A 13,247-nucleotide genomic window follows, 5' to 3' on the forward strand; every position below is an offset into this window, starting at 1 on the left:
AGCTTAGGACAGCGCTGCGGGAAGATCTCAGGGCAGCTGCAGCTTCTAAACCACCCCTGGGAAGGAATGGCCCACAGGAAAGCCCCCTGCAGGACATCTGGTCATGGAGCCTAAAACGCCCTGCCCAAGGAGGGGCAGGAAACCACCCAACAGCAGCAGGCTGGGATGATCATGACAGAACCGGCCACTGGGGAAAAGGGTGCTAAGAGCCGCCCAGGGCAGGGAGCACGTGCCCAGAGGTTGCCACACTGGGATAAAGAGCAAGGTGCGGTGGATCACTGAGCTACATGTCCCAGGTGCCAATTCAGCCAAAAGTCAGGGTGGCCAGGCCAGATCCTGAGAAACAAGTTACTTCCCAAGGAAGCCCACCTTTCCTGAGGAAGCCCCCTGTTGCTAACCAGGCTACACAATCACTCCTAGCAAAGCATCAAAACCAGAGAGTGACTGCTTATCAAAAACCAAATAAATACGAACTTCCTTGGGCAGAAGGAAACCAGCTGGGCCTGCGATGACAGAACAGCTTTGAAGGCAGACGAGCCTCTACCCAGAGATCACTGTGTGGGCTCAGGTGAGTGGGTTTAACTGAGCCTGGGCTTCCTTGGTTGAAAAACAAAGGTTAATAGCATCTACCCTGGGACTGTGAGGGCGGGTGGGTATGTGTACCCAGCACAGGGCCCGATCCACAGTAGGCACTCAAGAACTATTAGTGTAACCTCCTCCACCATCTGCATGATGGAGTTCGGGTAAGATGCCAATCTAGGCTCTGTGACCTGCTGAAGTAAGCCCAGCTCTCTCTCATCTCATTGCTCTAGGTCTGGCTCAATCCCCATCAGGACCTGATCCTGACAGTTGATTAGCCTTTCCAACGTGCCCCTTGCCCCATTGGGTGCACCCTAGGCCTTTTCAAGGCTTACCCAAGAGCTACAGATCTATCAATATTCCTGCAGATTTTTGGTGTTTGTAGATCAGTAAGACCCAAACCAACTAAACCCAACACCCCTTGTTTATGGGAGTTACAAAATACATGTCGTAAACAGGGGTGAGTACCTACCTACATAGCAATATAGTGTCCTAACTTTAAAACTGAAAGCCATCAGAAAAAAATCCTACGTGAAGTTAGCAGATGCATGAACTTATGATGGATACGTATGCATTGAAGAGAAGACAATATTTAATATTGTTGTCATTTTTTCCTTTATATTTGCCATTTTGAAATAAGGCTAAATTAGTATTTTTATACAACTACACACAATTGTTCTGTGGGAAAGCTACAAATGCAGTCCAGTACAGAGGTGTTGTCTTGTTGACTCTAGTGTTATGTGAGCAGCATTACCAGGGGTGATGTGATTTTCCAAAATGATGGATTAAGAGTTGATAAAGTTCCAAACAAAATGAAGGATAACCTACCTGCAACTTTCAACAGGGTAGATGTGCTCCGGGAAGAGTGTACGATAAAACCATGTTTTTAAAGAAATCCACTTTTTCTTGTATGAAAGTGAAACTGAGGTCTTGGCCCATGTGACTATGAACTGGTTTTTCTCCTACATGATTGTTCTGGCAGGATGTTAAAAAAAAAAAAAATCTGTAGGACTCAGGACAGTTCTTCATTGTGAGGGACTGCCTTCGCAATGTCTGCATTATAAGACATCTAGCATCCATCACCATTACCAAATGACAGCAGAACGACCCCCATCACTGTGACAACCAAAACTTTTTAAAATTTTGGGATTCCCCCTAGGGAGCCAAACTGTCCCACTGAGGACTGAAAACAGGAATGCACGCTAACACAAGCCTCATGTTAATATCTACAGCTGAATATCTGTCAAGTTAGGAGGGACTCAAGCGTCATCCGGCCCATCCTTCCCTTCTAGCAGGCACATCAGAACCTCCAAGGAGCTTTTCCAAATCCCCATGTCAGGGCTTTCCTACATTCCCTGGTGAATGAAGGGTGGGGCCCAAACATCTGTATTTTGAACATCCCCAGATAAAAGTTGCTAAATTCTATCCATTCTCATCAATTTCTATGCCTTGGTCCCACAGCTAGTGGAAACTGAACCTAGAATACTGCTCTAGAAGCCCAGGCCCATAAAACATGATGATACTTATAGGTTCTCGTGCTGGCTTTGAGACTCACATGCTGTGTGGCTTTGGATTCACCCTTTACCCTCTCTGGGTCTCAATTTCCTGAGCTCAGAATTGGATAGAGAGGGGAAGCTGCTCTCCAACTCTTTCGGTTTAGAATTCTCTATGCCCTGCTTGGCTTGCACTTCCCAGAAGCCTCTGTTTAGAAACTCGACCTCTCTGTGCTCAGGGTCCCAGGAGGGGCCCTTGATCACAGAGTTATTTGGTTGGAGAGGGTGTCTTCCCTGGTCCTGCGCTGAGGATGCGTGGTGTGGCCAGAATGCCCTGGGAGGCCAGTGCCTTCTCCCTCTCCCTCCCCTTCAGTGTTGACACAGATGGGATGCAATGAAGAGTAATATAAGTCCTGTGTCAACAGAGGACCAGGGGGCCAATTAGTAACCTTGACCCATGGTTACTCCTTGCCTGGCCCTGCAGAACCGGTTTCCAGGACTGACTCACTCAGAGGAGCTGGGCTTCGGGCAGCTGGGCGGGCAGCAGCTATATCCGGAGCTCAGGGTCAGGGTAGAAGGAGAGGGCGTCCATCTCTGCAAGCAGATGGAAAAGATTTTATGTCTTACAAAAGTAAAGAAATTTTCCCCAGTTTTTTTGTTTTTGTTTTTGTTTTTTTTTAAACTAAGGGCAGTTGTTCTCCATGCTCCATGCTCGGGGGAATGGACCGAGGCGGAGGGATCAAGGACAGCGTGAGCTGAGAGGGCAGGCTGAGCAGCAGTTAACCAGGCAGAGAGATGCAGGAAGAGTGTTCCAGCTGAGGAAACTGTATATGCCGAGGCCCAGAGGTGGGCTCAGGAAGGCCAGCGAGCATGGCAAGAGTTAGGGGGAGGGGAGGGAGAGGCAGGTCAGTAGGGACAGATGTGTGGTGCAGGTATACAAATGCACATGCCTTCAGGGGCCCAAGCAGGTAATGGGAGAGTTACCATTTGGGAATGTAGACCTCAGGCTCGTTCATTCATCCATTCAACTATTTAATGTTAGGTTGCAGCATCCTGGGTGGGGGAATGAATCACTGAGCAAAACAAAGATCTCTGCGTCATGCAACTTACATTCTAGTGGAAGGAGACAGACAAACAGAATAACTAACTATATGGCAAGTAAGAAGGTGCCAAGGGCTATGGAAAAAGAAGCAAAGCCCAGTATGGGAAATAGAAACTGTGGGGCATAGAGCAGGATGTCATGGGTGCCGCAGTTTTAAGTAGAATGGCAGGCAAACGCAACATGTGATGACTCTTCATCCTTAGTTAGCAACAGGAAACAGCAAGCCAGCATAATTTCTGGACAAAAAGAGCACAAAAATATTGTAGGACCATGTTGTGTTCTTGTTGCAATTTGCATAATCTGTCTTGTGACCATGATGTAACTTGCTGAATCAACCCCTCTTTGTTAATTCCATCTTCCTCTCCCAAGAGAGAGAAAAGAAATTCATAGTTGCATAGTGATTGTCAAGTGATCTAAAAGGTCATAAAGAAGAATATGACTAAGGAACTCCCAGAACTTTGGGCAACTTACTCAATTGTTTTGAAGTTTTGTTTTTTCATCAGAATATACTATATGTACAGACCAGTCCACAAATCAAAGAGTAGAGCTTGATGAATACTCATGGCGTGAACATCAGTGTTCAGCACCCCTATCATGAAACAGAGTATGGCCAATTCAATTGTTTTTAAACAAATGCAACTGAGAACTAGATGGAGATGGTAAGTGTCCTGAGACCTCCGGGCCCTGTAGGATATAGTATTTCTAACTTTATCGAGAGAGCAGTAAGCAGCCATTGAGGTCCTTTTAATCAAGGAGCTGACCGTATCACGTTTGTTTTTTAAAACAATTCCTCCGCATAGTATAGAGAATGGCTGGAAGTCCAAATGGCAGACTAGGTACAGGCTTTTGCTTTCATCTCAGCAGAGAGTGAAGACAGTTGGCTCTAGGATAGAACAAGGGCGTGAGCTTAGAAGATGGACTCTTGGAAAGTGAGCTAAACAGAGTAAAAGGAGCTTCCCAGAACTACAGTCCACCCTGTGCCCTGACCAGCAGGCTGCCATGTGTGACCAAGCTAGCAGCCCCAGGGGAAATGTCACATTCATAGCTCAAGACAAACTAACCCATGTCTAGCGGGCTATATCTTTAACCTGTTAGAGCAGGATTGAGGTACCTCTCCCTTAACCACGGGATTCTTTCTGACCTGATCATTTCCCACAAAACAGAGTTGGTTGTAGCAGTAACCAATAGAGTGGTTACATTCATGCTGAGGCTACTTCTATCTACCCTAGTGTTGTGGGCTGAATTATGTCCCCCAACAATTCATATGTTGAAGTCCTAACTCTCAGTACAGTACCTCAGAATGGGACATTCTTTGGAAGAGGGGTCATTGCAGATGTAATTAGTCAAGATGAGGTCACACTAGAGTGAGGTGGGCCCCTAATCCAATATAACTGGTGTCCTTTAAAAAGGGCAGATGTAGACACGTACATGCACACAGAGAGAATGCCACGCGGAGATAAAGGCAGAGATGGGAACTATGCTTTTCCAAGTCAAAGAACACCAAGGACTGCTAGCAAACCACCAGACGGGCAGAGGCATCGGGCAGGTTCTGTCTCACGGCCCTTAGAAGGAACCGGTCCTGCGACACCCTGATCTCAGATTTCTAGTCTTCAGAACAGTGAGACAATAAACGTCTGCTGTTCAAGCTACCCTGTTTATGGTCCTCTGTTACAGCAGTCCTAGCAAATTAATACACCTAGATTCTCAAACTAGCCCCACACTTCGATAGGTTGACAAAGGAGGAATGGGAAGGGCAGGGTGACACGACCACTCCTAGTTGCCTTACATTCCCTCTGAGCGTCCAACTGTTGGAGCAGCGACTGGGGTCGGGAAGCCTCCAGAAGCCCTGGGGTCCACCGCTGACTGGCTTCATGGTGGGCAAAAGCAGCCTGAAGCTCGTCCTGGTGGATGTGCTTGAGGGGCCTGCTACACTCAGTTTTGGGGTGCAAAGAAACACCTGCCGCTTAGGGACAGGTATTGCAGGGGGCACTGCAAAGGAATCCACTCATTCAGACATATTTCAAATACCCACTCTTACTATCCACTTCTCATGTAATTCATGTACTCCAAATGTTTAAACCATTTCCACTGGCTGCCCAGTCAAACATCTAACTCAACACTGCCTTGTTATTGCATCATCTTAGACTCAATTAAAAACTCGTTTTGGTCAAATATCCTTCCCAGTCCCTCCAATATACAAATCATTTCAGTCCTTTAAAGCAAGTCGTTTATCGCTATAGGCCTGCTTCTGATCCTGGCTACATCCCCCCCGGGGAAGACTTACAAAGTCTCTGGTTGACAGCAAAAGGTCCTGAGGGGATTGCTCAATGTTGTCTCTGGAAACAACCTCACAACTATAAAAACAAGTCAAAACCAAGCCTTAGTGGCAGAGAATCAGTTACAGAAAATACATGAACCAGGGTCAGCAGAGATTGCCCGGGCCACACCCCAGGCTGTTTGGAAAGCACTTACCTGATGTCTTCCATAAATGACAATCCGTAGCAATAACCGTCTACCAATGGATGCACGGATCTGCCTGTGAACTAGATCATATCCGGAGAGGATGCCCTCCAAGGGAAGGTGCCACACAAGGCCCAGTTAATCGAATGTTCCTCTTGAACTTGGTCCACAAGGCCCCTTATGATCAGCCCCTGCCTCTCTCTACCTTCATCTCCCCCATCTCTACCTCACCCTCAGACTTTATACCCCAGGCATCGTTAGAGTAGCTATGTAATTAATCATCCAATCTGGGACACTTTTGAGACTGAGGACGTAACTAATAAGTTTTCTGGGACTGCAGGCATAATAACCTGGGCTGTGTTGCGCCATCTGGGATTTCTGGTTTCCCTGGTCACGTGGAATTACTTAGAGTCGCATAACGTGCCATGGGCTCTTACAGAGTTGTCATCACAAAGAGGGCCGAGGCCTGATTTATGTGACCATAAGAATGAATCAAGAATATTGACTGGAAGCTTCACGGAGATATATTTTAGTTCAGTATTAAGAAGAACTTTCTAGCCAACAGGACTACACAGAAAATGAACAGGCAACCTTGGGCAGTAGAGAGCTCCCTGTCACTAGAGCTGTTTTGTTGACAAATACTAGCATACAGTGGGTAGGACTTCTGAGGCGAGGACTCAGGCATGTAAGGGGTGAATACGAAGAATAACTACCTTAGACTCTGTTTCATCTATTCATTCATTCAATGAATATTTATTGGGCATGAGGCATTGCACCAGGAGTTTGATGAATTAGTACAAAACAAATATACCCATGTAACCACCATGCAGAACAAGGCCCTATGCTTGGTGATAAACAAGATAGATGTGGCCTCTAACCTCTTGGAGCTGACCGGCTTGCAGAAGAGATACATGAGATTGTAAGAATTATTGGGTATTCAAAGAGAGTATGAGGGGAGAACTTGGGATGGGAGTCAAAGAAGGGACATGTAAGTCGAAAAGGGATGAATGTAGGAAACTTGTCTGGTTCCATGATCTTGGATCTTTCCGGAGAGCTCAGACTTATTCTCTCTTCTCTGATGCCTGCTCTTCCACGTTGGGTAACCTTCCTGAGTGCTGACTTAGACCAGTCTATAGCTGCCAGCTCCAGAGCTGTGAGTCCTGTTCAGGTGACACGTTACCAGGTAACTGACCATTCTAGGGGAGACAGGAGAGGTGGAGGAGCCATGTGGGGTCGTTAGTCACGCCTCTTTCTTTCCTCCTTTATTCTCTAAAAGATCATCAGAAGGCTAGTCACACAGACTTCAGGACAACAGAGGCACAGGCAATGCCATGGCAGGTAAACCCCAAGAGCCTGGCAGAGACTCAACTTTCAGAGCAGCCAGCTCTCATCAAAGCACCCAGTGAGACTGGCCACAATCCAAAATCTCATGTACGAAGCAGAAGAGACAACAGGTGAGATAAAGGGCATGTGATCACAGGATTTTCTCCTGTACATTGATGGGAAATAATACCAGGATAATACAGCATATAAATAAGTAATAGGGATGTATGGTACAACATGATAAATATAATGCACGCTGCTGTATGTTATATATGAAAATTGTTAAGAAAGTAAATCCTAAGGGTTCTCATCACAAGGAAAAAATATGTTTTTTCTATTTCTTGTATTTTGTATCTATATGAGATGATGGATGTTCACTAAACTTATTGTGATAATCATTTCATGATGTATGTATATCAAATCATCATGCTGTACACCTTAAACTTGTACTGTGCTCTATGTCAATCATATCTCAATAAAACTGGTAGGAAAAATAATCAGTTAAAAAAAAACAAAATCCCATCAAAAATTTTTGTAGATGCAGATAAATTATTCTAAAATTTGTATGGAAAGGCAAAGGAACTAGAAGAGTAAGGACAACCTTAAAAAACAAAGCTGGAAATCTGCAATATTGTGAATTAGCATAAGAAATATGTATCCATTTAGTCTTCATCTTCATTCCTAGCTCCTAAAACCCTTGGAATTTCCTAAGGGATGAGACAGCTAAAGGTGTCTTTTGTTATTCATAACTGGCTCTTTCAATCACACACCTGACTTTCTGTTACTGAGGTAATATTTGGTTGCCAGGGGAACCTTTCAGCCCTAACCCCCTGACCTGGGGCTGGTGGTGGACTCTATCACCAATGGCCAATGATTTAATCAATCACCCTTACCTATTGAAGCCTCCATAAAACCCCAGAAGGATGGTGTTTGAAGAGCTTCCAGGTTGGTGAGAGGTCCACATGTTGGGAGTGGCACACCCCAGTTCCAAAGGGACAGATGCTCCTGTACACGAGATCTTGCCCTAGGTACCTCTCCATCTGGCTGTTCATCTGTATCCTTTATAATAACCCTTTACAATAAACTGTAAACATAGGTAAATATTTACCTGAGCTTTGTGAGCCATTGTAGCAAACTTTCAAACCTGAGGAGGGGATCGTGAGAATCCTAATTTAACACTGGTCAGTCAGAAATACAGATGACACAAAGCGAGAGAGAGGCATAGACATATATACACTACCAAACGTAAGGTAGATAGCTAGTGGGAAGCAGCCGCGTAGCACAGGGATATCAGCTCGGTGCTTTGTGACCGCCTGGAGGGGTGGGATAGGGAGGGTGGGAGGGAGGGAGACGGAAGAGGGAAGAGGTGTGGGAACATATGTATATGAATAACTGATTCACTCTATAAAGCAGAAACTAACACACCATTGTAAAGCAATTATACCCCAATAAAGATGTTAAAAAAAAAAAATACAGATGACAACTTGGACTTGCGACTGGTGTTGTTACCAGCAAGGGCTCATGTGCCTGCGGCCACAGAAAGCCGAATTCTGACAGCGGGTGTTGGCAGCAAAGTAAGGGTTTTATTGCATCACGCCCAGGCAGGGAGTGGGAGACAAGTCTCATGTCCACTCCATTTGGTCTTTGAGTGAGGGATGTTTTGAAGGGTAAGAACAAAGAGGCTGGGATTAATCATCATCAGGTGACGTTTCTGTGACATTCAGGTTCCGGGGCTCAGGATGTCTCTGGTTTTGGATTCTCTGGCCAGGTGGTCCATGGCTCAAGGGCCTGTTATCTCACCTTGCCCTGGAGAGACAATCTGGGTTTGTTCGTTAATGATGGTATCTATAGTAGCAACCTGAGTACATTAACGATGTTATCATGTTATCAACAACAGCAATTTTAGTCATCTGACCCTGGTCGATGAGTGTTCAGTTAGCACAGGATTGAGGTCAGAGGGAACAAGAAAGGGAATAAAGTTTTGGATTGAGAGATTAATCATCAACTCAGTAAGGGAACTTAGTTTTAGCGGGACACTCAGTTTCAGTGTCTGAAATGGGGGCAGCCTTGTGGGACTGGGCCCTTAACCTGTGGGGTCTGATGCTGTCTTCAGGCAGACAATGTCAGAATTAAGTTAAACTTGTAGGACACCCAGTTGGTTCCTGCTGAAATGGGGAAATGCTCGGTGTGGGAAAAACCCCATACATCTGGTGTCAGAAGTATTGAGAATGGAGAAAAAAAATAGTTTTCTCCAATGAAGTTTTATACCACTAGATATCAAGATGTATTTAAAACTACAGTTACTAAGAGAGTGTAGTATTGGCAGAATGCTAGACCCATAGTGCGCTTGAAAAGAACGAGTCCAGAGACAGACCCACACGTATATGGACACTTGAATTTTGATAAAGGTGATACCAGAGAGAAGCAAGTCAAAGACAGTGTTTTTAAAAATGGTGCTGGTCAAATAGATATTTGTAGGGGAAAAAATATGGCTCTTGACGCCTATCTTACACCTTACACAAAAACCAATTCCAGGCTGATCATAGCTCTAACTGTGAAAAGTAAGATAGTAAACTTTCTAGAAAATAATATGAAAAATATCTTCATAACTTTGGGTAGGCAAAGATTTCTTAAGTAGGACACAAACACCATTCATCACTAAGGACAAAATTCATCAACTGGGCTAAGTTAAAATTAGAAATTTCTCTCCATCAAAAGACTGCATTTTGGGGCTTCCCTGGTGGCGCAGTGGTTGAGAGTCCGCCTGCCGATGCAGGGGACACGGGTTTGTGCCCCGGTCCGGGAAGATCCCACATGCCGCGGAGCGGCTGGACCCGTGAGCCATGGCCGCTGAGCCTGCGTGTCCGGAGCCTGTGCTCCGCAACGGGAGAGGCCACGACAGTGAGAGGCCCGCGTACCGCAAAAAAAAAAAAAAAAAGGATTAGCACAGTGCCTGGCACATAAGAAGTATTCCATAAAATTTTATAGTGCTTCTCTTATAACTGACGCATCCCAGCAGGAGGACTGTACTTCAAACCATTTACAGGCAGACAGAATCTCTCTCCTCTTTTTGACGCTCCGTAAAGAGCAGTCAGAAGGGTCTCCTCTCAATTCTCTCATAAACCTTATAAACCAGCGTTGAGGGCATTCCATACGGTACCCCCTTCAATCCCAAAGCGGCAAGGTACACGGAGGCCCGGTGTTCAGTTTTAAACAACACAGTGGGAGGGGTAAGAGGTGCAAGGGGAGGATGAGTGGGTTTTATTCTCAGCTGAGTCAGGTCACATTGTGGGAAATCCCCCAGGTGAGCTGAAAGCAGCACAGCGGGGCTGGCAGGAGGGGAGAAAGCTCTCTCTCCTTTCAAATCCAGTCTTATTTGTCATAGTAGCCATCAGGATTCCCAGAAGCATGCAAGAGCGGGGCTTTCAGAATGGTTTCAAAGGGGTCACCTCATTCCTGCAGAGACAAGCCCAAGAGAAGCCAGAGCCTGAAGGGAGAACATTCTGACCCGTGTGGATGGAAAAGCACTGGAGGCGAGGCCAAGCTCAGAGGGCCCCCCTGAATGGGGCACTGCAGTGCTTTGTGTCCCCACCCCTCAGTGGGGAGGGGCAGAACTTTTGAAGAACTTGGGTTTGCCTCTAGCTATCCTCCTTCCTGCTCTTCCTCCCCAGCAGAGGACACAGAGTCTAGAAGCCTTGGGCCACTGATATGAAGCCAGGGGTGCCGAGAAGGAAGACCCTCGACTAGGCCCACCCCCATCCGTTCGGAGGCCCAGCAGCCTCACTCCTAGGACAGCACCAAGCATCGTCTGCAAACCCTTGCACTGTTTACAGACTCTGTGGACACCCCTCACAGCCTCTGATCTCACGTCAGCCCTGTGGACAAAGGATTATCCTGGTCCCCTGTTTCAGCGGTCCAAGTTGAGCCTCAGAGAAACAAAGTAAACTGCCCATGGTAGTTCTCAGGCTCAGGACTCATCCCATCCCCCTCCATCTCCCCTCCACCAAGACACCAATTACAGATCATCTATACTTCAATTAAAAAAAAAAGATACCAATCACAGTGATGATTATTACCACTTTTGAGCATCTCTTGTGCACCAGGCATATGACTAGGTGCTTCGCTTCTATTAGTTTGTTTGTCCTTCAGAACAACCTGAGAAGTAGGTGAGGGTCCCCCACTGTATTGGCTCAGAGAGGGTAATAACATAGGTTACCATACTTGGTGCCAAGCACTATTCTAAACACCTTCCTGTGCATTACGTCATGCAATCTCAAAGCTCCCGTGAGAATAAGTGCAAGTATCATCTCCGTTTCAGAGACAGAGGAACTGAGGCTCGGAGACATCAGGTGAATTGTCTGAGGCCTCATAGCTAGGAAATAGAGCTGGAATCGGAACCAAGTATTCTTACCACTGTTCCACAGCTTTGGCAGTACAGACGACTTACTCAAGGTGGCACATCTAGGGAGTGTCAGAATCCCATGGAAACCCCTGCCGGACTGAAAGCCCAGGGTCCTCCCACCCAGCTAACCTGCCTAGAGTAGGGCTGCAGGGACGCTTTGGATCCTGTTGGCGGCCTCCTCCTCTCCATCTAAGAGACAGCTCTCTGCCAATCAATCCCCAGAAATAGGACACATGGAGACAGACCCCCTCCGTGGTGGCAGACAGCCCGGTCAGGCTGACAGAGCTGGCACCCAGCCCAACCGAACTTTTTTGCCAGGTTTTCTCTCTCTGCCTGATGCTCGCTGGCTGAAACCAGCCCCTGATTCTCATTTTCTCCCTTGGTCCCCATTGAAAGCGCTGAATGGGAGATAGAAAGGGAGCTTGGAGGGAGGGCAAGCAGGTCCTCGAGCGAGCTTTCCTGACCCTCCAGGAAGGGTAAGAGGAGCTGGATGGGGGTGAGGAGAGGGATGCCAGGCTTCTGGAGTTGTGGGGCAGAGGTAACCTAGCAACCACTGGCTCATGCAGTCACAAAGCGACAGGCTTACCCACAGAACTGACGAGCCTTTCCATTGACGTGTCCTTTTGCTCTTTCCTGCTGGGGCAGCAAGGGCTACTCACCCACATGCTATAGCGGCCACTTTCCTCCGTGAGTCCAGGGATCTCCACAGGGCAGGAAATGGGCACTCCAGACAGCCCAGGGCCTGGGGGAGGACCCAGAGGGGCCAAGAGGCGAAAAGGGAAGTTCTGTCTCTGTATTGGTGTCATCAGGCCCCTTGTGCCTGGCCAGCTGGGGGCCCAGGGAGAGAGGGAAGGAAGGTCAGGGTCAGATTCAGTGGGGCCCCGGCCTGGCTTGCTCTGGAAAAGGCAGGCCTGGCCCGCTAGAGGCTCTGTTGACCTCTTCACAGCAGCTGTGGGCTATGACCCATTAGTGGCTTATAAAATCAATTTAATAGTTTGCATCTAACACTGACAAAATGAAAACAAAAAATAGGATGAAACTATCAGTATGCATCATATATAACAAGGGTAAGAATTGCTTCAGTTTCACACACACACACAAATGCATGCACACTTGTGTGCGTGAATTGGGTTATGATGTAAAAATGAGTTTCTTACTATGGTCACAGTCAAAAGTATTTAAAAGTCTCTGCTCTATCGAGTCTTTTTCCTGTAGGCAGGTGGGTATGGGGCATCCCAATGCCCTGTCCTCAACCCTGCAGCATCTAAGTGCTCTCGAGCCTAGCCCCCATCATTAAGGATGTCCAAACTGCCTTCAAAGGAAGCCGTGCCAGCTGGTTTTCTCTGTAGGCAAAGATCAGGAGACTTTGAGTCAGGATGCCTGGCTCCTTGCTGTTTGATCTCCAAGTCTCTCCTCTTACCCGATCTCAGGCAGTGCTGTCTGCTCCCCTCCACCCTAACCTGATGGAAGGCTGGCCCTGGGCGATCTCTGGGGTCCCTTGCAGATTCTATGACTCAGATGGTTAATTCTCAGAATGCACTGATTTCCTGCTTCAACCCCATCCTTGGCACCTGCAACCCCAGCACTATATGTACAGATCCATAGATTTAGTTAGATTAATCACAATTCTTGGCTTTAACACCTATTATCTTTCATTCATGCCATCACCAGTAAATGCACTTCTCAAACCAAGAACTAGAATACCACCATCAACACATCATATTTGCTCCTCTCCTCCCCGCCTCCCCTTCCCACCTGCCCCCAGAAATAGCCTCTATCTGAATTTTGTGTTTAGCGTTCATTGCTTTTTTTTCTTGTTTTATCACGTTTATGATAATTTTCCTTGCTTTTTGTTTCTTTCTTTTTTAATTTTGGTTGTGCCGGCTCT

The sequence above is a fragment of the Delphinus delphis genome, chromosome 16 (assembly GCF_949987515.2).
Source record: "Delphinus delphis chromosome 16, mDelDel1.2, whole genome shotgun sequence".
NCBI lineage: Eukaryota > Metazoa > Chordata > Mammalia > Artiodactyla > Delphinidae > Delphinus > Delphinus delphis.